This window comes from Mobula birostris, chromosome 14 (genome assembly GCF_030028105.1).
Source record: "Mobula birostris isolate sMobBir1 chromosome 14, sMobBir1.hap1, whole genome shotgun sequence".
NCBI classification, from domain to species: Eukaryota; Metazoa; Chordata; class Chondrichthyes; order Myliobatiformes; family Myliobatidae; genus Mobula; species Mobula birostris.
Genome location: NC_092383.1, coordinates 19,536,750 through 19,562,234, shown reverse-complemented (window position 1 = coordinate 19,562,234; position 25,485 = coordinate 19,536,750). Strand labels below are relative to the sequence as shown.

The 25,485-nt window shown below is 39.7% G+C and overlaps 1 protein-coding gene across 6 annotated transcripts in view; it reads left to right on the top strand.

Moving 5' to 3' along the window:
• Positions 1-306: 306 nt before the first annotated feature.
• Positions 307-25,485, top strand: part of sema6d (semaphorin 6D) — a 357,509-nt gene continuing 332,330 nt past the window's right edge. For 3 of the 6 annotated variants that reach the window (XM_072278177.1, XM_072278174.1, XM_072278176.1), the window contains exon 1: positions 307-389. The gene's annotated coding sequence lies outside the window, so the exon portion shown is untranslated. The remainder of the gene's footprint in view (positions 390-25,485) is intronic. The other 3 variants (XM_072278178.1, XM_072278190.1, XM_072278175.1) reach the window with 3 other exon arrangements.

Sequence of the window (25,485 nt, the reverse complement as noted above, 5' to 3'; positions counted from 1 at the left end):
GGGATTGAATGCTAAGGTTTGCAATTTGCTGCCTCTGTACATATAAAGGGGTTAACACTGATTCCTGCCTTTTCTTCGTTGTAGGAAGCAGATCGAAGCCTCTGATTTGAAAGTCAATAGCAGTTCCCACCCATTACCAATCGCGCCTCCTTCGTGCCTTTCGGATCCCTCGGGGTGTTGGCGGGAAACACTTGTTCCCAAGAGCCCTGACCAATCGATTGGCCCAGCCCGAAACATCGCCCCGCCCCCGGCACCTCCCATTGGAGCACGGAGCCGTCGATCAGGCGCGCGCGAGTCCTGGGCTGGCGCTGTGCAGACGCCCCAGCTTGTGCGCTGGAGCTGGACGGGCGGTCGGGACGCCGCTCGCTCTCTTCCCGCACTCGGCGGCAGTAAGTCCAATGTTTTTTCCTGCATTTGATTTTGGGGGTTCTTCTGACAAGCAGCAGGCCGAATGCACGAACTGTCACGGTGGCTCTGACTTTGCCCGAAGTTTTATCCTCTCTTTTTTTTTGTCTGTGTGAGTTGAGTAACATTTCTGCTGTTCTCGTTGATGCATTTGGTTTGTTTGCTCTGGATGCCTAGCCCCAAACACTTACCACTTCATTTGTTTTAATGTGTGCGAGAAAGAAATCATCACTGTTCTAATTTGTTTCGCAGCAATCATCCTTTCAATGTCAGTTCGCTAGCAAATGGTTCTATGTTTCCCCCCCTGTAATAACCATCTATCCGGCTGCCCTAGTGTTTAATGGGCATCACTCCGGACAGTCGTGTTCTTCACAGCCTCGGTGTTCTGTGGCTCGGAACCGGAGTTCAGGCACACACACTGATGGCTATTAACATCCTGAGTGAGCGAAATCCTTGTTCGCAGCCAGCTCCGACCTGCGATGATGTAAATTTGCACCGTGACATTTTTTTTCTGCCCCTTTTTGTTCTTATTAACAAAATAGGCGTAGAGAATGATAGGGTAACGTGGTCAAATTCCACCGCCCATCACCGCTTATAATAATAATAAAAAAGACTTTCCCCGGAGTGCTGCACCGTGAACAGTTTACAATTCACTTTATTGAAATGAACCTCCTTCCGTACGGCTCCTTGCAGAGAGCTAAGATGCAATAGGGTGATGAGAAATGCGATGCGCACCTGCTTTATGCCTTTACCCTGTTGCTCTCTTGAAATATGGAATCTTAAAGAAAATCTTAAGCCATTTGTCTTTTGTTTTGCCCGTTAAAAAAATCACCTAATAAATATAAATGCACTAAGACCTGAGCCTGGAGATCTCTTTGGGTGACCAATATAAATCACTCTGGTCTTTTTGGTGTCGAGAGCTAAACCCATTTTGAAATGCGCATTAACATTCTGACAGGTGCTATTACAGCCACAGTATACATTGAGTTATTACAGTTGCATCAAAGTGTTCACCAATTACAATATATGTGTGCATCTCATCTACCCTTAAAGGACAAATGACTCTGCTGTCACTTTTCAAACCACAAGCTTTTGTTGATCAATTTCCATTGCTTATTGTTATACAGAATGTTAGCAGGAAGTAGAAATGAGTAGTGAATGCAACAAAACTTCGATTTTTTAATGCTTATTATGATATTTGATTGGAATATTGGATACACAGTTTAACAGTATTTACACTGTTGTGTTCTGCACAACCAGAATTAAGTCACTAAATCTTTTATCACAGTAGACAGATCACCTATGTTTTACAGTGGACGCTTTAAGCAGCCTGGCTGATTTCAGTCAACTGTCTCTATTGTTTATTGTAAGTAATACAACAACAAATGTACTATAATCATATAAAATATGAAGCAAAATATTTTGAAGCTGTGAATTTATGACTATAAGGTATTTTGTATTTGGGAAGGTAATTCATGGAAATGTTAGTGATTTAAGTACTGTAACTAAAAATTTCACAACATATTTCCACTCTAGCATTTGAAGCTGTGCTACACGGTACTTGTATGATTCAAATGAAGGTACTTTTATAATTACCGGCTATAGGCCAAGATGTTTCTTATGCGTTGATTACTGATCTTCAATGTTATTTAACAAGAATAATTACCCAATATTTACTCTAACCAATATTTTAAGCTTTCCAACATTTATGTATTTCCCCACAGTGGTATCACAATAATACTTGTAGAATTCGGTGAAAATTATCTGCCCTGAAGTGCCAGGTTTACGTTTAATGTGTAGTATGGACTTTTTCTTTTGCAAGTCAATGCCAGTCATAGGAGATACAAATCCATGTTCCAAATTTATGTCTGAAGACAATTAAATGTTGCCTTTGTACCAACAGAAGCTAGGGCACATCTTAAATGTAAGATCATCTGCCAGAAATTCTATTTCTTCTCTCTAGCTCCAAGCAAACAGCAAATGCTAATTGATTATTGCAGTCAAAAGATTATCAAGTATCTCACCACACTGTTTTCATTATGATAACACATTTCAGGATTTCAGTACATCAGTCAACAGCCTTGCCCTCAATTTCTGATATTATTTCTTCATATGAGGTATTAGGAATTGATCATTGGATAGAAATAATCTTTTGTTTTCAATCATCCAGATTTAGACACTTCGCAATTTACAGCAAAAAATGACCTGTTGGTGGAATTCTCCACAGATGTTATCTGACTCACTGAGATACTCCAGAAGCTAGTTTCTTTTTTTTTTGTTTTGGGCTGCAGCATCTGCCATCTCTTGTGTCTTAAGGGTTTGCAATTGAAATCTTATTTTGGAGAAAATTCACTTTAAGAAACTCGGTGCACCATCATATCCCATGGTTCATGAAGGTTGACCATTGAATTATCAAGATGTTCAAGATTGTTTACTATCATCTCCAGTACACGAGTGTGAAGGAGAATGAAAAAGTTGTTACTCTGGATCCGATGCTGCACAAAAACGCAATATGATAAATAGCACAAGTATAAGAAACACAACAAATATAAATATATAGCTTATATATAAAGATTAATTATATGCCCATAAAGTGATGCAAGGCAGAGGCGTGTCTATACACAAGGTGACTCTGACAGGAAATGATAAAGTAGTGGTTATGGGAGGTGTGAAGGGGTGGGTTAGTAGGTGGAAGTGTTAATCAGCCTTACTACTTGGAGAAAGTAACTGTTTTTGAGTCTGGTGGTCCTGTCATGAATGCTATGTATCCTCCTCCTGATGTGTGTGTGTGTGTATACGTATATATAGAATAAGTTGGATAGTCCGTAACTAAAAGATCCTTTTGAAAAATTGCTGAATAAACTTAATGATGTACACCCAGCACCTAAGTAGGATAGCAAGTCCATATAACTTGCAGTTTCCAAACTAACCCGCATAGTTGAAACTTTCAATAGGAAAAATGCATTTAAAAACATCAAATTGATCCTATTTGGCATGGCTGAGAATGTGTGGTTGACTTTTTATTGTGATTACTAGTGAATGCTTTGAATAGATAATACAAGTCTGGAATAATATTCTGAAGAGTTGAGTTAGTATTACTTAGAACTCTTGATTAGGAGGGGTGTAAGAATAAGATAAAGTACATTTGTAATTTTACAGAGAGAGCTCTTTTGCTGCCCACTTTTTGAATTTCTGAGCTTTTGACTTTATTAATACCTTTGTAATATTTGGTTGTATTTGACTGAAGGTAAATATAGTGCAATTGCAATTTCAGCATTAACGCTAGCTTTTAATTCTGTGCATTGCTACTTAAACCTTCTCTGAACAGATTCTTTCAATTTTTGTTAGCAGACCATCCTTTAATGGTTTGACTCCCGGGACTTAAATTTACTCAACATTCCCTCTTTCCCAAAAACCAAAACCAAAACCAGTCACCCCATTTCCTTGCTGCACTTTTGGGTTTTTGTTCAAGTGAAGTTACAGTAGCAGAACATGAATGATCTAAGGCGCTAACTGGCTTCTTTCTTTGTTAATGTTATGACATTCCTGTTTGTAGTAACTCTTCTGACCTTTCATAATGCCCTCATTTGCAAAGCTAGCTCCTAAAATCATTGTTCTGTATCTTGCATTTTGTTCCAGGGAATTCTTAGCATTTTCAATGTATAGGGGTCTGAATGGCTGTCCCTTTATGGAGTGGCTCTTCAGACACTTCTTAAAAGCAGAACAGAGCTATTGACATCAAGATCATCTTCGTCTTATAGAAGCTCCAGCATCTGTGTATCTCTGTGCAAAAAAAAAACCTTTCTTGTCTTTTATCAATACTACAGTGGTCACTGCCTCTCTGTTGTTTCTGGCTCGGCTGTAAATAATCCATTATAGATGGTGGGGGAAAAAGAGGGCATTATATCCATTTGTCTATTCCAAGTCAGGAAGCAACCTGCAGCTTTTAGCCATGTGTTTTTACAAATGAACACCTTCTGTAAATGGATTTTATTGAAATCTTATTTTGAGGATCTCTTTAGCATTGGTACCTCTGATTAGAGCAGAGCTCCCTCAAATTATTGCTGATCTAAATGGGACCTACCAGGATCTTGCAAGTTTTTTTTTGCCCCTCCTTTCTTTGTATAGATCTTCATTAGAGGGCATTGTGATGTGATCAGAATGGAACAATAACAACAACAGATGCTTTGTGTAATGAGCATATTAAGAATGGTAATAGAATAATGTCAGAAGTCATTAATGAGAACAGCTGGGGTGAAATAATCATCAGACAGTAGCCTGAGTCTCAAAAAGATTACTACTATAAGACAGAAGAAAGCTTCTGTTATAAAATGAGAAAATGATATGCGATCAATGAAAATAACAAACTGGATTGTAGCAGATATAGAATTAAAAATAAGATCATGGATAGAAGACAAAGTGTGTTTCTACCTTTGTTTCCAAGTATATAATGAAGGCAAAAAGATAAACGATCATAAGAATCATTAATTAAAGAAATGTCAGCATTTATGTGAAAATAGAAGTGATTAGAAAACCAGGTACTCCAGATGAAGTAGTCTGAAAAGCAGGGAGTAAGGGCATGGGAAGAAAACAGAAGCAGGATATAGACCTGAAAACATGTAGGGAAGATTAAGCCTGTGGGGATACATTGAGTTAATGACTTCCTTGCAGAGTGAAAACTGTTCATTTAAAAAAAATTCTGAAAGGGAGATGCTCCAGTGACTTCATAAGCGTACGCTGAGAAATTGAGCCCATTGTTTCCCTTCTGCTTTGTGTTAGGGAGCTGGACTGAGGACCCTGCCCCTAAAAAGTGGGAGACTGGAATGATGTTCTGTTATGTGTAAGTGTTTCTTGACTGGTTGCATCACAGCCTGGTCCTACCAACGTCCAAGAATAGAAAAGCCTACAAAAAGTCGTGGATACTGACCAGTACATCACAGAAAACGCTCTCCTCACCATTAAGCACGAGCGCTGCCACAAGAAAGCAAAATCCATCATCAGGGGCCCCCACCGTCCAGCTTGAAGGCACTCATTCCACAAATCAGGAACAGCTTGCCCTCTGCCATCAGATTTCTGAATGGACATTGAACCCATGAACAACACCTCACGATTTTTTTCTTTTTTTACACTCTCCTTTTGCACTACGTATTTAATATAACTTTTTAAAAAAAGTATATATACTACTTTAATTTAATTACTGTGTATTGTAATGTACTGCTGCCACATAACAATAAGTTTAATAATGTATGCCAATGATATTAAACCCGATCTGATTACATACCCCTTTAGTTGAGAATGTTGTCCTTTTTTCAATTAAGAGACCACTTTTAATTAAAAAAAACATGTTGCACTTGAGTTCCTCCCACCCCCCGAACTAAATTGTATATTTATGGCAATGTTTTGCAGCTCACAAATATTCTGTGCTCAGTTGGCATACTCATTGAGAGAGACCTTAAGGAAAGCAACTCTTAAGAAGTGATTAAAATTTTGCATTTGCTCAATAGGAGCCACTTCTCAAGATTAGGATTAGTGCATGTTGTTGGAACATTCGGAATCTGCTTTGCCACGAGCTGGTGGCTGCTATATGAGTACCCACTGCTGGTGCGGGACTTGAAACCAGGCAAATTATTATTCCCTTGCATTGACGTCTCTAGGAATTCCAGACTCTTTGCATACTTATTGAATATTATTTCTGGATGTGAATATCTGTAGAAATCTTCCTGGGGAATGGTGGCCTTGCTGATACTCAGATCTGCAGCCACTGTTATGGAGACAAGTGTGTTGCTACCTTGTCACTGAGTCAGTCTCGTCCTGTCTTATTTCACTGTTGCCTCCAGCAAAGTAATTGCTGTAATGAATAAAGAGCAAGATCTTTGAGATGACGAGATGAAGCAAGGTCAGGAGCTACCAAATGAGGGCACCAGATACTGTACATCTTTTGAAAGTGCATTTCTACCGAGCCAGAACTCCCATTTTATTTCATTACAGAGCAGAGCTTTAGTAAAATATGTTCTCTGTTTCAATATCTGGTGGATAAGAAAAAATAAATTTGTGTTGGATCAAAGCAGTTCTGCTGAGGAATGATTGACGGCACAACCTATACTTGCCAATTTTTATTCTAGATGGTGTTCCACTTGCAGACAATTTATCCTGTTCTTTTGTGCATGTTTACTGATCTCCTTCTGCCCATTTGCGGCAGTTTTATACTTATAAATTGCTAAGTCACCAAGACAGCTTTCAGTATAGTAATGTAAAATAATGTTTAAACACCTGCACTTTGCAAGGATTATTTCCTTTGCTCATTTCCAACCAATATGCAAGTCAGCAGACTCTCCTGCCTCCATTTGCTTTTGTGCCAGCGGAACTGGTCTCACTGCCTAGCAGCACCTCTGGGTACACAAAAAATGTTAATGTGAAGACAGAACCTAACTAAAGAGGGCGAGGAATCAAATCTGCTTCTCCTATGGGATCTTGTATATTTTAAATGCCTCTTTTCATGATGTGGAACAACTTTTTTTTGGAATATTTGCTTTGTGCAAGATTCTTTAGCCTGGGACTCTAAATTGCTAAGGTTTGAGTATAAAGTAGAATATGAAATTCATGCATATTGATTTACTCCCAGAGCAAAACTAGATGCTCGTACCTTGTAAATGTATGATCCATGTGGTACTGTAGACACAGAAACTGCATCATTTGGACAGATGCAAAAAATCCATCTGCATTAATAATTTACATAAATGAAATATGAAATCTAAACTAGATCATTTAATACAGATGATGAAACTTTACTGATTATTCCCCTCTCCTGCACAAGAACTGTTAGTTATGAGTCTCTTGGAGAAACAAGGCTTTGGAAGAGCAGTGAGTGAGAGAATCTTAATTTCCAGAATATGTATTTGCTTTTGTAGGGTGCATTTAAGTCTCAAGTTGCATATATAACGTTAAAATCAGTTGTCTTCTGCTGAAAATTTTAATCACTTTCTGTCGATTAGTTGAATTCATGAAGCTTAAAAGTTCTGATTTCTCAAGGTATTCAGGAAGGAGCACGACTGCGTTCTAGAATGAATTATGACAGAAATATAGAGAGCATTAGATTTCATTTTCGGTTTAAACATGGATACGTCCCCAAGGCCTTGTTGGGGTGTACACCAGGCTGGGAGGAGATTACTAGGGCTCTGCTGAATATTTTCAATATTTTTCTTATTATAGAAGAGTTGTAAGGTGACTGGAGGACAATGGGATATGAAGTGAGGATAACCTGGGTAATTATAAGCTGTTGAATCTTAACGTGACTGGTAGGGAAATTACTGAGGAATAATTCTAAGGCACATGTTATCTGTACTTGGAAGGACGGGGACTACACAAGCAACATTAGCATGGCTTTTTTTTAAAATGTAGTTCCTACCTTACTAATTTGAATTTTTTTTGGAGGAGGTGAGTAAGCGCATTGATGTTGTGGTACAATTTTAAAGAGGTAAACTATACACCACTGAATCAGGCCCTTCGGCCCGCTGAGTTGAAGGCAATCACCAACAGAATGGGTAGGATGAGGGAACATGAACCACTCCTCGCAGAGGATCAGAAGTGGAGAGGGTGAGCAATTCCAAGTTCCTGGGTGTCAAGATCCTTGAGGATCTAACCTGGTCCCAACATATCGATGCAACTATAAAGAAGGCAAGACAGCGGCTATATTTCATTAGGAATTTGTGGAGATTTGGTTTGTCAACTAAGACACTCAAAAACTTCTACAGATGTAACATGGAAAGCATACTGAGAGGCTGCATCACTGTCTGGTATGGGGGGGGGGGTTGGCTACTGCACAGGATCAAAAGAAGCTACAGAAGGTTGTAAAGTTAGTCAGCTCCATCTTGGGTACGAGCTTATGTGGTATCCAAGACATCTTCAAGGCGTGATGCTTCAGGAAGGCAACGTCCATCATTAAAGACCCCTGTCACCCAGGACATACCCTCTTCTCATTGTTATCATCAGGTAGGAGGTACAGAAGCCTGAAGGTGCACACTCAGTGATTCAGGAACAATTTCTTCCCCTCTGCCATCCAATTCCTAAATAGACATTCAGCACTTGAATACTACCTCACTTTTAATATTTCTGCTATTGCACTATTTTTAATTTAACTATTTAATATGCATATATACTTACTGTAATTGATTGACTTATTTTTCTATATTATCATGTATTGAACTGCTGCCACTAAGTTAACAAATTTCACAAAATATGCCGGTGATATTAAACCCTATTCTGATTCAACATTCATGTTGCCCCCATTTATTATTCTCTCTACATTGTCATCGTCTCCCTCTGGATTCTGCCGCACACTTACACACCAAAGGCAATTTAGAGTGTCCAATCAACTTAAAAACCCGTACATCTTTTGAATTTGGGAGGAAATACACCAGGTCAGAGAAAGAACGTGCCAACTCTACAGAGTCAACACCTGAGGTCATGTTTGAATTTGGGTCTTTAGCATTGCGAGGTAACTGTGCTGTTTAGTCTATATGTAGCCTTCAGTTTGTTCTTTGACTTGGGTCTATATTGGTAATTGGTCCAGTGAGGTTCAAATTGGATCCAAAATTAGCTTGGAGAATGGAGGCACAGGGTGATTTAAAAGGTCTACAGTCACAAAAAAACTACCTGTGACCAATGATGTACTACAGGGTTAGATGTTGGGAGCATTGTTGGTTGTTGACTTTATTATTGACTTGGATGTGAATCTAGGAAGTATGATCAACAAGTTTTCAAATGACAGGAAGATTGGTGCTGACGGTGAGGGTAGTCTGCCAGTAGACATTGATGTTGTTGGAAGGGCAGAAAATTTATAAATGGACTTTTATCTGAAGTGCGGTAGTGCATTTCAGGAGCATGTAGAGCTCAGAAGTACACGGTGGATGGTAGATCCCCAGGAGGTCCTGATAAGTAGAGGACCTTGGTGTAAATGTTCAGGGAACTCTGAAGCACATGTTAATGAGGTGGTTCAGATAAACCGGATACTTACCTTCATTAGCTAGGGCAGTGTGTTCAAGAGCAGGGAGGTTATGATACAATTGTATAAATCATTAATTAGGGCATGACTGGCTGTGTGCAATACTGGTCTCCACGTTATAGAAACATTGTGATTATACTAGATAGGGTGAAAAGCAAAATTATTAGGATTGTGCCTTGAATAGAATGTTTGAGGAGACTAGACAGTCAATCAGCTTTACTTCTTGAGTGTTGAAAGGAAATCTGATTGCGTTACACAAAATTAAGAGGCATGGATAGTGCAATGTTTTTTCTCTTTAGGAAAGGTAACTAGGCCTTGGCATTGAAAGGTATAATGCTTGGAAATGGGACTACGTAATATAGATAGGCATAAAACAAGTACAGAACTTTTGCTACTTAGGAAGCTGGGTGACATCATATGGCAGGTGCAACATGGACATCAAAAGAAGAATAGGGATGGCAAAAGACTCCTTTACGAGAATGAAGAGTATACTGACCAATACTAAATTGGGCATGACAACCTGCCTCAGAGTACGGAAATGTTACGTTTATCCAGTAATGTTATATGGCTCAGAATGTTGGAAAATATCTAGTAACATGAGGGAACGAATTGTAGCAGCAGAGATGTGGTTTTTGAGGAGGATGCAAAGAATATCATGGACGAAACAAATATCTAACGAGAATGTCATGAAGAGAAATAATGTATGAGATCATGAAAAGGCAACATAACTTCATTGGACATGTGATTAGGAAAGAGGAGTTAGAATGCACGGTAATTATGGGAAAGATTGAAGGGAAGAAAGCAAGAGGAAGACAAAGACAAATGATGATGGAGACAGCAGCCAGAGAACTGGAAATGAATACCAATGAATTGATCCACTTGACCTGAAACAGGAGTGTGTGGGCCATGGCAGTCAAAGCTCAAGCTGGGCATGGCACCTGATGATGATAGATAGGCAATTGATAGTTAAGTGAAGAACAGTTTAGCACTGGGTAGACCATTCAGTCCACGATTTTCTGGTAGCCTTGATTCAGTTGTCTTATTCCTGTGTATCATCACATCCCTCTTATCTATTCTCCTCATTCATATGACTATCTAAAAGCCTCCACAAGGCTGCCTCCTTCCACTACTACTCCTGGTAACCCATTCCAGGTACCTACCATTCTCTGTGTTTAAAGAAAGTAACCTGTCCCTCACATTGCCGCTCCCCAACCTCTGATATTTGACATTTCTATCCTGGGGGAAGAATTCTGACTGTCTATCCTATCCCCTGTCTATGCCTCTCCTAATTTTAAAAGCCTTTGACACTCTAAGGAGAATGACCCAAGTTTGTCCAACCTTTCGTTATAGTGAATACCCTCTAATCCAGGCAGCATCCAGGTAAACCTCTCCTGCACCTTTTTTCACAGACTGCACATCCTTCATGTAATGGAGTAACCAGAGTGGTGCAGAATGATTGGGTAAAAGACTTTTCCCATCCTTTACAACTCCTTGACTCACTAATGTTGACAAGATCAAGACGGGTCCACTCTAAAGATTTGATGAAACTGAATCTTTTATCCAACTGGCTGTGATGAAATACTTCACAACTTTAGGATATAATCTCATTTCAGTGGCAAAAGGAAGAAGATGGTTTTGAATTTGTTTAGTTTTTATTTGTTAATCCCAATGAATCAAATCTCCTATTTCCACATTTTCAAATGTAGTTATACTTGTTCTTTTAAAAAAAAATGTAGGAATGCAAGTATCACATTGGCAAAAGTCCCACTGTTATAACACTACTGAGAATTTTTTGGTGTTTTGTCAGTAGTCTCTAAAGCTTGCATCTTTAAGCTACGATGAAAGATTCTGGCCCAAAACTTCAAATGTTTATTCCAGTCCATCAATGCTGCTTGACCTGTTGACTACTTCCAACATTTTGTGTCAGTTGTTCCAAATTTCCAGCTTTTGCAGAATCTCTTGTGTTTATCTTTAAATTAGAATCAGAATTAGGCTTAATATAACTGGCATGTGTTGTGAAATTTGTTAACTTAGCAGCAGTAAATGCAATACATGATAATGTAGACAGAAGAAAAAAAGTAATTACAGCAAATATATATTGTATAGATTAAAAATAATGCAAAAAACAGAAATAATATATTTTTTAAAAAATGAGGTAGTGGTCATGGGTTCAATGTCTATTTAGGAATCGTATGGCAGAGGGGAAGAAGCTGTTCCTGAATCACTGAGTGTGTGCCTTCAGGCTTCTGTACCTCCTCCCTGACAATAACAATGAGAAGAGGGAATGCCCTGGTGTTAGGGGTCTTTAATAATGGATGTTGCCTTTCTGAGGCATTGCTCCTTGAAGAATTTCTTGGATACTATGGAGGCTAGTACTCAAGATGGAGCTGACTAATTTTACAACTTTCTCCAGCTTCTTTTGGTCCTATGCAGTAGACCCCCCTACCCCCATCCTCATCATACCAGACATTGATGCTGCCTGTCAGAATGCTCTCCGTGGTACATCTATAACACAAGTTTTCAAGTGTTTTAGTTGACAAACCAAATCTCTTCAAACTAATAAAGTATAAGTTGCTGTCTTTCCTTCTCTATAGTTGCATCGATATGTTGGGATCAGGTTAGATTCTCAGAGATCTTGACATCCAGGAACTTGAAATTGCTCACTCTCTCCACTTCTGATCCCTCTATGAAGATTGATTTGTGTTCCCTCGTCTTACCTTTCCCAAAGTCCACAATCAACTCTTTCGTCTTACTGACATAGAGTGCTGGTATATCTTGCTGCTGTATGCCCTCCCATCTCTGTCTGAGGTTCTAACAACAATGGTTGAATCATCAGCAAACTTATATATGATATTTGAGCTATACCTCCCAACACAGTCATGGGTATAGAGAGAGTAAAACTATGGGCTAAGCACACACCCCTGAGGTGCGCCAGTGTTGATCATCAGTGAGGAGGAGGTACGCAGATTGTGTTCTTCTGGTTAGGAAGTCAAGGATCCAATTGCAGAGGGAGGTTCAGAGGCCTAGGTTCTGAAACTTATTGATCAGGATTGTGGGAATGATGGTGTTAAACTCCGAACTATAGTCAACGAACAGCATCCTGACATGGGTGTTTGTATTGTCCAGGTGATCTAGGCTGTATGAAGAGCCACTGAGGTTGTGTCTGCTGTAGACCTATTGTGCTGATAGGCAAATGGCAGTGGGTCCAGGTCCTTGCTGAAGCAGGAGCTCATTCTAGCCATAACCGACCTCTCAAAGCATTTAATCAATGTAGCTGTGAGTGCTACTGGGTAATGGTCATTAAGGCAGCTCATGCTGCTCTTCTTATTCTTAAATTATTACCTTTATTTTAAAAAAAAATCCCGCTTTTACTGGACTTCTTTCCTGGAAGAGAGCTGAAGTGAAAGGTCAAGATTAGATCTCCACCCATTTATGTGAAATAAGGAACCTATCTAACTCTTCAAAAGGTGGGGAATCCCAAGTTTAAATTTGAACTGGAAGCCTTATAATTGCAGTGGGAAATGGGAATCTGTACTGGTTTTATTTTCTCCAGGTAAAATCATGCTGATTGTCTCTGTTTAACAAGGCTTTCACCACTTAGCAAATGGTACTGTAATAAGTGTCCTGAAGAAGGGTCTTGGCCTGAAATGTTGAATGTTTATTCATTTCCATAGATACTGCCTGACCTACTGTGTTCCTCCAGCATTTTGTGTGTTTCTATATGAAGTGAATGTTAAAAGCAACCAGCACTGAAAGAGATTTGACATTAATTGCATTCCAGACATACAGTTGGATTCTAGACATGTAACTAACCATAGTCGAGACAATAGTTGTTCAGTCAACAGGTTGATTTTTAAAAAATGCATAGTCAGTCTCATAAATAATGAGACTGTGGGCAGGTAACCTAGTGTTCTATAAGGTGTTGCATTTTTAATTAAAGTGATATACTTTTACTCTTATTCTGTGATCTCCGAAGTAACTAATAAGGATAAAAAAAAATTGCTTTAATCCATTGTACCTGTTGCTGCAGATCTGGGGCTTGTACAACTGGGTGTAGATTTGTCTGGCCTTACTTTTGCATGTGCTGGTCTTGAGAGCTCTGCAATCATTGGTAACTTGGTCAAATTTGTAAAGAGTAATACAGTGAAATCAATTAAAAGTGCTGTTGGAGATTTTGATAGATTAGTTGGAAAAATTGCACTGTCATGCTAAACTGCTTTTGCATTTGGGTTGATAGCCTGTTTTAAACTGAACTGATTTCGGCCTTTTGACAATTTGAGGTGCTACACAGGGTTTCTAACCAGAAGAATAAAGAATGAAATAGAATAGATTTTCTGTTCATGTTCAGTGTTACGTAGTCTCTTCTGGAAAATACATGTGAACATGAGGCAAAAAAAAAACAGGATCACTCAATTGAGATAACCTCCTACATTTAAGTAGGTTCTGTTGCTTGGGTACAATGAATCATCACTAAGTGAAATACTGGAGGGTGCCCCAAACCTGTGGAACTCTTCCAGCAAGCAACGTCCTCAAAAATAGAATACAGGCCAGGGGAGAAACTGAATTTTGTGATTTGGGCAGGGGCTTCATGTGAATTAAGATGTTACTGTTTAAGAACTTTTTTCTCCAACTAGCCCCATCGAAATAGAAAGCCTATTTTATCTAGTTAGAGAGGCCAATTAAAAACAGCAGATAATGTATCTGGTGTGCCAATAATCATGTATAACATCTGCAAGTGTTATACAGGAATAAATACCACATAAATATCATCAAGTGAAGCAAATATCTGCCTGAGGCAGCAGTTCCATTGAGTTTTGGGGAAAACTGTCCTGTTCATTAGCCACAGAAGTGAGTGTGTGGGAATGGATCACTGTTTGTTTGCTGTTAGTTCCTGCTGGGCCTCTGGTCAGTGTTGTTAAATACTGCCCAGTGTTTAGTAGAGAATGACTACTCATGTCAGCGGGTATGTGGTCTGAGGGATGTGCTCAGAATCTCTCATGGAAAATGTGAAAGGAGCTTAAAGCAAAAGGGTAGATCTATATTCAAGAGATTAGATGATAAAGCATAGAAGCAGAAATGAGCCTTTTTGGCCCATTGAGTCCTCTCCGCCATATGATTATGGCAGATATATTTTCATTCTCAACTCCTTTCCCTTAGCAATAGACACCCTTACTAATCAAGAGCCTATCAACTTCTGCTTTACATATACCCCATGACTTGGCTTCCACAGGTGCCTGTGGCAATGAATGCCGTAGGTTCACTACCCACCAACTAAAGGAATTCCTCCTCATCTCTGTTCTAAGTGGATGTTCTTTTATTTTGAGGCTGTGCCATCTGGTCTTAGACTTTCCTGCTACTTGAAGCATCCTCTCCAAGTCCACTCTATTTAGGCCTTTCAATATTTGGCAAGTTTCAGTGAGATCATCGTCCTTTTAAACTCCGGCAACGACAAGCCCAGGGTCATCAAAAGCTCTTCATGCATTAACCCTTTCATCCCCACGTTAATTATCTACTATTTGAATCCCCTCCAATGTGAGCATATCTTTTTTCAGATATGGGGCCCAAAACTGTACAAATGTGATCTAATCAAAGCCTTGGCATCCCATCTTTGCTTTTCCTATTCTAGTCCTCTCAAAATAAATAGTAACATTGCATTGGTTATGAACTACATGGCATAAAAATCAAAAATATAGATAAAATGTAATAAAAAAACTTTCAACTTCTTCCTTTCGATTTTACCTGACAGTTATTAAATGCATCATTGCCAAGACAGTTGGTTATCAGGCACCATACATGTTTACTTACACTGGAAAGTTGATATGGATCATGATGAAGCAAGATTAAAAACACAAACACTGCCAGTGTCTGGAGATAAGGAAATGAGGTCCATTTCCTTTCATTTGGACACCCGTGTGTTTCCAAGCTCATTCTCATGAAGTAACTATATACCATTCTCCAAACTTAATATGTCTGAAACCCCTGAAGAACTAACTGGATTAAGCATTAGACATAAATGTTGACGATAGATTGTAAGGTATTAGTTCAGTATGATTGCTTTTCATGCCCCAAAACCACAATTTTACAGTTGAATGGATTCAGAATAGGGTGAAAAGGATTATGACAGTATAAAACTGATTGGCTTATAATGTTTCTAAAGGATGCTAAAGCATCATGAAATTTTACAGAATAATTAACAAAATTAAGTAGCATGGAGACTTGAATAAATACTGAGTCCACCCTGCCCTGTGGTCTAATACTTTAAGATATCACACATCTTGGAATTAATGTGCTGTTCAAAGGCATCAGTCTTTTCATCAACATCAGACTCTCATTTAACCTTAAATAGTCATGCAAGATGTTTTGTTTCACTTTATGTTGGCAGCTGACTCCACCCAGCTATTGTCCTCTCTGTATCATTTGCATTCATGATACATGTGATTTCAGTGTGTGTGTGTTGTGTTGAAGGAAAAGTTGCCTGGCAGTGTTGCTCGGCAGCTTCACTCAGCCAGTATCCTCATGTTACCATCCATCTGTGTTAGGCAAAGAGACCAGGCGCTTAAAAGAAGAAACAAAGCAAAGGGAACAACAAAGTTAATCCGAGCTGCGTGCGAGCTTTCTTACAGGCAACAATGAGGAAATAGCTATTAGAACATTATTGCTCTCAGTATTAGCAATAGTGTGCAAATAGATATGCCTTTTTTTGTGGCAGAAGATTCTCATGTGATCTGAAAATCAGGAAAAATGAAAATGTTAGGACCTAAACACATCACATCATTAGCCTTTATTTAACACGTGCTACATCTAGTATTATGGGTATTCAGGGACTGAGCTGTGCAACAGGAATTCTGCTGCATTGGCCATCATGGAAACACATGTTTGTTCAGTTTTTCTGGAGGATATTCAAATTAGTCAATTTGGAATATAGCATTGAAATATCTTCTTGCCCACTGTAGAAATGTATATCAAGTATTAACAAGTCTGTCATTTGCTTACTGATTACAATCTTGTCTTCATTTTAAATTTAAGTACCTCAATGTATTCATAAACATTTTCAGCATTGGTTCATTTGCAAGTTTAGCATTCCCTTCTGTTACCTCATTATTCTTTTCTATTGCTTTGTTGATTTTTTCACAATTCATGTTAACTGTATAGTGAAAATCATTTCTCCTTGGACTTTTTTTTTAAAAAGAGCTTTTATTTGTCTCTAGCCTCTTTTGATGCTGTTGAACTACTGCTTTTGTACTGGGTGATAATAATAAATTTTAAAAAAGCATAAATAACTTGCCACATCAGAAAGATAGATATGTTCGATTGCACAATAGATAAATGGATGATGTATACTGAATGAATTGAGCAGTGTCTTAAAGCAAAAAAATGAAATAACCAGTGAAAACTGAGTGCAAGTGCTGAGTATAAAAGGAGGAAAGCATACAGTTTGCTTAGAGGTTTGACTGCTCCAACCAAACCAGCCAAAATAAGCTTTGCTGATGCCATGCATAACTTAATGCAGGAACATTCAGAACTGAAAGCACTGTTGATTGCAAAACACCTTAGAGTTCATAAATTGAATCAAAAGTAAGGGGAGTTCATTTCATCTTTTGTGGATGAATTGGGGGAATTGCCTGAGCATTGTCAGTTCAGTGATGCACTGGTGCACTGAGAGATTGTTTAGATTGTGGAATGTTACCAAAAAACATTCAAAACTGGTTCCTAACTGAAGAACTACTCCCATTTAAAAGAGTATTTGAAATCGCTGTATCAATGAAAACAGCAGCCAGAGACACAATTGAGTTGCAGTCAGGTAGGAAAGTGAGCATGAACTGAATTGCAGTGTCTAATCAGAAACCTGCCTGGCTGAACAGGTTGTATTACCATTGTGGCAGGGACTCACGTACAGCAGACCAATGCAAGTTTAAAGGCAAAGCTTAAAGAAAATGCAACAAAGTAGGATACATACCAAGATCAAGTACAGACAAAAATAAATGGACTACACAGGGTCAAGAAGAGCACTAATCTACATGCTGTTAATGGAAAAAAAACATGTTGATGATGAGAGTGACACAAAACGATGTAGCCCTGAAATTAACAATGTGAAAACTAACAGGAGACTAGCAATATGTCTTCCCCTCAATAGCTAGAGAGATATATTAGATCAGTACCCTCTGCCCATTGTAGAAGATATCTTTGCAAACCTTTCTGAAGGGAAATACTTTAGCGAAGTGAACTTAGTTGAGGTCTACCTATAAATAGAGATTTAAGAAGATGCCAAAGTGTTCCTTAATATAAACACTTGCAAAAGGCTTTATCGCTATAATAGGTGTATTTTTGGAGTAGCATTAGCATCTGCATCTGCACAGTGGCAGAAAGCTATAGACCAGGAGTTACAAGGCTGTCCAGGCACTCAGAGTTACCTAGATGACATCATTGTTACCAATGAGGATGATAAGGAACATCTCCAAAATCCTAAAAAAAAAAAATGTTTAAAAAGATTAGGAGACACACCATATGAATTCTTTAAACCAAGCATTGCTTACTGTGGTCACACCATTGGCACACAAGTTTACACAAATGTGCTGAGAAAATTCAAGTGGTGGTTGATCCCTCGAGGCTAAAAGACATGTCACAGTTGTGGTCCTTTTTAGGATTTGTCAATTACTATAACAGATTCCTTCCAAACCTGGCCACCGTGCTCCACCTCTTCACCTCATTACTACAGATCAGGAAGAATTGGTGGCAGACAAAGCATCGTGAGGTGGCTTTCCAAAAAACAAAAGGAATGGTGACTTCAGACACTGTACTCACAGATTATGATCCACAACGTCAGGTGAAGATTAACTGTGGTGCTTCTCCAGTTGCAGTCATGAGTAATGGAAAGAAATGCACTACAACCTTTGCATCACATTCCCGTACTGTTGTAGAGGAAAATGATGCACAGATTGACAGAGAGGCCATGAGTTTGGTTTGATGTGTTAAATGTTTCAACCAGTACCTGCATGGGAAAGAGTTTACCTCATTACTGATCATCAACCATTGGTGTCCATTTTCAATCCACAGGAGGGTGTTCTGTTAACAGCGGTAGTATGAATGAAGAGATGGGCTTTGTTTCTTGGAGGACACCATTAAGAGATTGAATTCAAGAAGACAGCTAGTCATGGAATTGCTGATGGATTGTCCCAACAACTATTGAAAAAGGAAATGCCTGAAAACCTTACAAAAGAGGACATTCCTCTTGATGCACTGTTTTCTCCCTGATGCAAATCAGAAGTCTCCCTATTATGGCAGAGGTGATCCAAAGGGAAATCAGAGAAGAGCCCTGACTGCCTTGGGTCTACACAGCAACCCGAACAAGCACCCCATTTTTACCAGCACAGGGATGAACTTGCCCTTGACACGGGTTGCTTTATGTGGGGATTGAGCGTTTTACCATCCAAGCTGAGAGCTAAAGTGTTGGAGGAGCTACATGCCAGGTATCTAAGTGTGATCAAAATGAAAGCGCTGGCTTGAAGCTTTGTCTGGTGGCCTGGTACGGATCAGCAGATCGAGCAGCTTGCCATGCACTGTTTGGTCTGCCAGCATGTCCAGAAGATTCCAAGAGTAGCGCCTCTCCAACCCCGGGAATAGCCTGCATTGCCCTGGGAGAGGATTCATGTGGATTTTGCCGGACCATTCAAGGCCACAAATTTCTTGGTAGTAGTGGATGCAGCTACAAAGTGGCCAGAGGTGTTCCCAATAGCTGCCACCATAGTTTGACACACTATTGATGTGTTAAAAAGCCTCTGCCCAAGGACTAGTGTTCCAGAACACTCAGTCAGTGACAATGCACCACAATTTGTGTGGAACAGTTTCAGTCATCCCTGAAGATGAATGGAATAAGACATATTCCATCTGTACTGTACCACCTAGCTTTGAATGGCTTAGTGGAAAGGTTTGCCCAGAGTCTAAAGAATGCACTGTGAGCAATATCAGTAGAACATACTACACACTGAATCAGAAGCATGCCAAGTTCCTCCTTGCATATTGCAATGCAACACACTCCACAACTAACAACTCCACAGCTATGCTGTTCCTGGGTTGTCTTTGCGTTCATGCTTGGATCTCCTCAAACCCAATCTCAGGAGGAGTACGCAGGACAAGCAGCTGAGACAAATTGAGGGCTCCTCAAACAAGGAAGTTTGATGTTTCACTCCTAGACAAGCAGCCCTGGTGAGGGACTACAGAGGTGATCAGAAGTGCGTACTTGGAAAGATTAAGGACTGTCCTGGACCACTGTCCTACATAGGAAGATTGTGTCTGATGTCACCTGGAGTCAGTACATTGACCAGTTAAGAGGAGCAAAATCAGTTGTTAGAGAAGAAAGGTGTCCAGAACTGTCAGAACCATTTCCTGCAGTCCCAGAATCAATTCCTACAACCACCACAGAAAAGGCCCCAGAACCTGAGATTGTTTCACTGCTACACATCTCTCTTGCGAAGCAGAGTGACCCTTGTCAGGAAAGACGTTATTCCACAAGAGGAAGAAACCTTTCATAGCAATTAAATCTTTAGGCTTGAATGGGACAATTTAAAATTTACTCTGCTGTGGACGTCTATAGAGAGGTTGTATTATAAGTATACTGTGCATATAGGATGACTAGAGAGCAAAAGTTACATATTTGAGTTGAGATACATTCTATATTGTGTTGGAGTTTATAACTAAGCAGGGAGGAGTGTTGTGTATTTGATATGTAAGTAATATTCGAGTAATTTAAATATTCGACTAAGCATTCTTTGTTTACAAATTACAGTTTATATGTAAAAGTACGTAAATGGCATATGTCATTACGCCACCATGATGCATGTAAGTAAAAGTAAAACTTAAGAGTAGACCATATCCTTGGCTCCTGTGTTTTTTTTTCTTTCAATTAGTTTTTGGAGTTCCAAAAGATAACACCTAGAGTTTTGAAAGATGTGATTTTTTTTATATAGCCAGTGTTTGCTATGCTTATTTTCTCCAAGGTTCTATATGCTCTGGATTATTAGGTAACAAATATGAATTGAAGGTAACAAAAGCGACCTCACTATTTTAGAAAGTAAGGAGAGGGAAAAGAGAGAATGATTAACTTGTTAGCCTATCATCAATGGCAGGGAAAATACTGGTACAATATCTATAATGAAGGAAATGAAACCAGGACAAATGGGAAAAAATAATAGACACGTGATTCTGCAGATGCTAGAATCCAGAGTAACGCACAAAATACTAGAAAAACTCAGCAGATCAGGCAGCATCAGTGGTGAGAATACACAGTATTTTAAGCTGAGTCTTCATCAGGACTTGAAAGGAAGGGGGAAGAAGTGGAATAAGAAGGTGGGGGAAGGGGAAGGAGTACAGTCTGGCAAGTGATAGGTGAAGGGGGAGGTGGGTGGATGGGGGGAGGGGGATGAAGTGAAAGGCTGGGAAGTGATGGGTGGAAGAGGTAAAAGGGGAGAAGGAACCTGATGGAAGAGGACAGTGGACCCTAGAAGCAAGGAAAGAAGGAGGGAGATGGTGGGCATTGTCGAGTGTTGTGTACACATACTGATTTTATATGTACTAAAAGTATAGTTTTCACAGGGGTACTTCATGCTGAATTCAAAAACAAATTGTAAAGTTAAGGCAATCCAGAGTGGAGTTCGAGCAATTAGTTTGATATATTTGTGTTTAACCACACTCAACTTTTGTAGAACTGGGTTTACTCTTTCAGAAATGTGTAGCGTGACTGCATCCTGATGAAACACACACATAGCATATGATAAGTGGAGCACCCCATAGTGGTAAGAGTAGGCAGAGCTAAGGTTGGCACAGTACCACAATTAGTTGAGCTGCTGCCTCATGACTCTGGTGACCCAGGTTCAATCCTGAGTTGCACTGTGCTCTATGTGGATTTGGTGCAACCTCCCTCTGAGCATGTTGGTTTTCTCCAGGTGCTCTCTTTTCCTCCCACATTTCAAAGATCAACAGTTGTATGTTAATTGGCCATAGTTAAATTACACCTAGTTTGTGGGTGAGTGGTCAGATCTGGGGTGAGTTTAGTGCAGTGTGTGAGGAACATAAAATGTTTTTAGTGAAATAGAACATAAACAGGACAGCACTGACCCTTCAGTTCATGATGTTGAGCTGACATTTTAACCTGCTCCAAGATCAATCTAACCCTTCCCTCCCATGTAGCCCATAACTCTTTCATCTATTTGCCTATCTAAGGGTCTCTTAAATATCCCTGATGTATCTACCTTTTACCACCATCTCCCACAGTGTGTTCCATGCACTTACCGCTCTCTGTGTGTTTAAAAATACTACCTCTGGCTTCTCTGACTTCCACACCCCCCACCCCATAACTTCCACCAATCTCCTTCAAAATGTGCCCTCTCATATTAGTCATTGTCATCCGAGGACAAGCATGCTGACTGTCCACTCGGTCTATGCCTCTTTACTATCCTGTACACTTCTACTAAATCACCTCTCATCCTCCTTCACTCCAAAGAGAAAAGCCCCGAGCTTGCCCAACCTTTCCTCATAAGACATCATGTCTAATCTAGGCAGTGTTCTGTTAATTCTCCTCTGCACCCTCTCTAAAGCTTTCGCATCATAAGTAGCATGGTAGTGTAGCAGTCGGTGTAACGCTTTACAGACCCTGGGACCTGGGTTCAATTCTCGCTGCTATAAGGAGTTTGCATGTTCTCCCTGTGATCAGGTGGATTTCCTCCTGATGCTCTGGGCTCCGCCCACATTTCATAGACGTATGGGTCAGTAAGGTAATTAGTCACAGGCTCATTAGCTGGAAGGGCCTATTACCCTGCTGTACCTCTTTTTATAAAAAAAATTCCTTCCTAAAATGAGTCAACCAGAACTGAATGCAATACTCTTAATCAGAATTTTATAGAGCTGCAACATTACCTCATGGTGTAAATGCGTGTTTAATGACTGGTGTGGACCAAGGTGCCTGTTCCCTGTTGTATAAGTATGACTACAATTAGGGGACAGAAAATGGGTAAGTGTGGCTATGTGAATGTGTAAGTTTACAAGCATAGTGTCACAGAGGCTAAAGACCTGTTCTACTTTAATAGTTGCTTCGGAAATAAGTAGATGTCATTCTTAGCAATGAATGACTTAAAAGAGCATGAAAGAGGGACCAGGGTCACTTAAAATAAGGGGTGTAAATGAACTCCCTGAGGCTATGTTCATTATTTCTTCTGAGGAGAAGCTCTGATTCCTGCAGGATGGATCCAACTCCAGTAGGGAAATCACACCCAGCTAGAGGTCGCAGTCTGCTAACATTGAGCACCATCAGGATGAAGATTTTCCAAAGTCTTTATGGGCAGTCAGGTTTTCTGGGCAAGACTGCAGGCCTGAGTTAACCTAGCTATTGGGATCGGATATAGGTAGGGGCAGGCATTTGGGGAGTGAGCCACAACTTGTTAGTGGGCAGCCTCCATCTTGGAGAGAGTGGGCAGTTGACAGCTAGAGACTAGGTCCATGAGAGTTGAGAGTTTTAGGTAGAGGGAACTGGCAAGGAGATGTAGAATGGAGGGCAGCAAGGGATAGTGACTGAGGGAGTGTGAAGACGAGGGAACCAGTTATGGGAATGGGGTCAAATGAAGGAGACCAAGGAATGTACTTTTAGAAAGTGGGAGAAGAAGGAAAACTGAGGAAAAGTGTGTACAAGACTATGTGACTGTGTTCATGGTTTCTTGATAGCTAGAGTACATCTGTATGTGTGTGTTAGTGTTAGTTATTTGGATTTTATTACCATCTTGCCATTGGCCCAAAGGTTTTGCTTTGTCCCAGCTATGTGGTGGTTGGTGTGCCACAGCTATCCTGCATTAAAGAGAATTTTGCACTTGATGGAACCTAGTCATTCTCAATCCTAAGAAGGAAGAAGAAAGTCTTAGATGCATATCAAGAGCCGTGGAGATGTGAATGCCAAATATTGAACAGGCAAATAGAGAGAAGTACCACTTCTAAACACAGGAGATCCTGCAGATGCTGAAAATCTTGAGGCACACACACAAACAGCTGGAGAAACTCAGCTGATTGTGAAGCATTAATGGAGAGTAATAAACTGTTGATGTTTCAGGCTGAAACCCTTCATCAGGACTGGAGAGGAATGAGAAATAAACCAGAATAAGGAGGTGGGGCAGGGAGAAGGAGTAATACTTGTAAAACGCTGAATTCTCCAGATGAAGGGAATACAAAGCAAAACACACAAACTGTTAGAGGAACTCAGCAGGCCAGGCAGCATCTATGGAAAATATTAAATAGTCGACATTTCAGGCCGAGACCTTGCGAAGGGTCTCGACTGGCAACGTCGACTGTTTACTATTTTCCATAGATGCTGCCTGGCCTGTTGAGTTCCTTCAGCATTTTGTGTGAGTAACACTTCTCTACTGAATCCAGAGCAGGAGAGGGATCCATTTATAATTGAGGGGGCAACAGTGCACAACACACTCCCAATTTCCAGTGCATTCAGTCTGCTAATTTAGTGCTGTTATTTTCTTTCCCCAGACTACCTTTCTGAAACATCAGCTTCTGGTGAAAAGTGATAACAGCATAGTGTGTTAAAATGTCCGGATAGCACCAGTCAGGTTCTGAACATCTGTTCGGTTCTCTCATATAGCCTGAAGTTGCTTTTGGAGTAATATTAACAATGGATCAAAAATCACTGCCACCTGTCATACCTCATCTTTTTCCTTAAAGCAACAGCACATGTGAATGTTGTCAGAAAGTAGGCACAGCATGAAGTACTAACACAAGAGACTGCATCATACAAAGAAAAAAAAATTCGTTTCACAGCTGAGATTGGAGAAGCAATTGTAAGATGTTAGTCTCCTGCTCCCTTCTCATGGGTTTCACTGAACAAAACACCTATTTCTGGTATTGTTGAAAAATATACAATATCATGAATGGTACTTAAAATGCCTCATTACCCGGGCTCTGAGAGGCTTGCAGGAAACCTCTGAAGCTGTTTGCTCTTTTTGTGGAGAAAAATGTAGCATGTGTCATGCACCTCTAATCCATAAGCTTGGAATTAATCTCTGATTTCTGGAATTTCTTTACTTCCTCAGCAACATTTTTAAAAAGGGAGATACTAATGAATGTGTTAAGCTCCAGTTCCATTGACAGATCAGTCAGTACACAGAATGAAGAAATGTACATGCACTACACATTTTTATTCAAAAGTTAGATACTTAGAAGCAGCAGTACTGAATTATGGTTCAGAATTATTTTGAAACTCTTGCTGTGTTCATAATGTCTGAGCCCTTTTCTAAAGGGTGTAACATGGTGCAGCATTAAAATGGGAGCAAATTATCAACAGTTTTATGTTTGTAAAATAAATTCAACAAAAAATTCGTAGAACAGTAAAATTATAGTGTGGAACTCTGTTATAACATCCCAGTATTCCATAAGAAACAATAATATAATGCAGGACAGAGGAACACTGCACTATTATGTTACAACAGAGAGCTGAGATGGAGATGAACGTTTCACAAAAGCCTCTGCAATTTCTAGTGTGAATAGGCTGATTTTCCTTTGCATTGTGTTCTTTTTTGAACTTGTGTGTTCCAGTCTTCCAAATTGGCACTTGATGCCGAGCTTGGTTTCTGGCAATGTTCATCTGCACTATTGCTCACAGAAGAAAGGGCAAGCAAGACAAGTGGCTATAAATCAACTCTTTGTTAATGTTACTGCTAAAACTCAGTACTTCAGGCAGCGCCACTGAACATAACAGAGATGTAAAGCATTTGACTGTATAGTACTGGGCAGGCTCGCAGTATTAACAACAGGCTGTGCTGTTGTGCTTTTATGAAATTTGTCCACAGATTTTGAAACGGGGCTGTGACTCATACAACAAACAAACTTGTATGGGATTTTGCTCACAAGGTTGAGCTAAACTCTGACTAGCTTTGCATGTAAGGGCAAGCTAGATTTCAAGGTTAAGGGTGAGATAGCCTCCTGATAGTTGCACAGAGGGCAAGCTGGACTGTTAAAAGTGATTTGCTATAAATTGGGATTTACAGGTGTAGGCAATTTGAGCTGTAATGGGATTTATACACTCTATTAAAGAA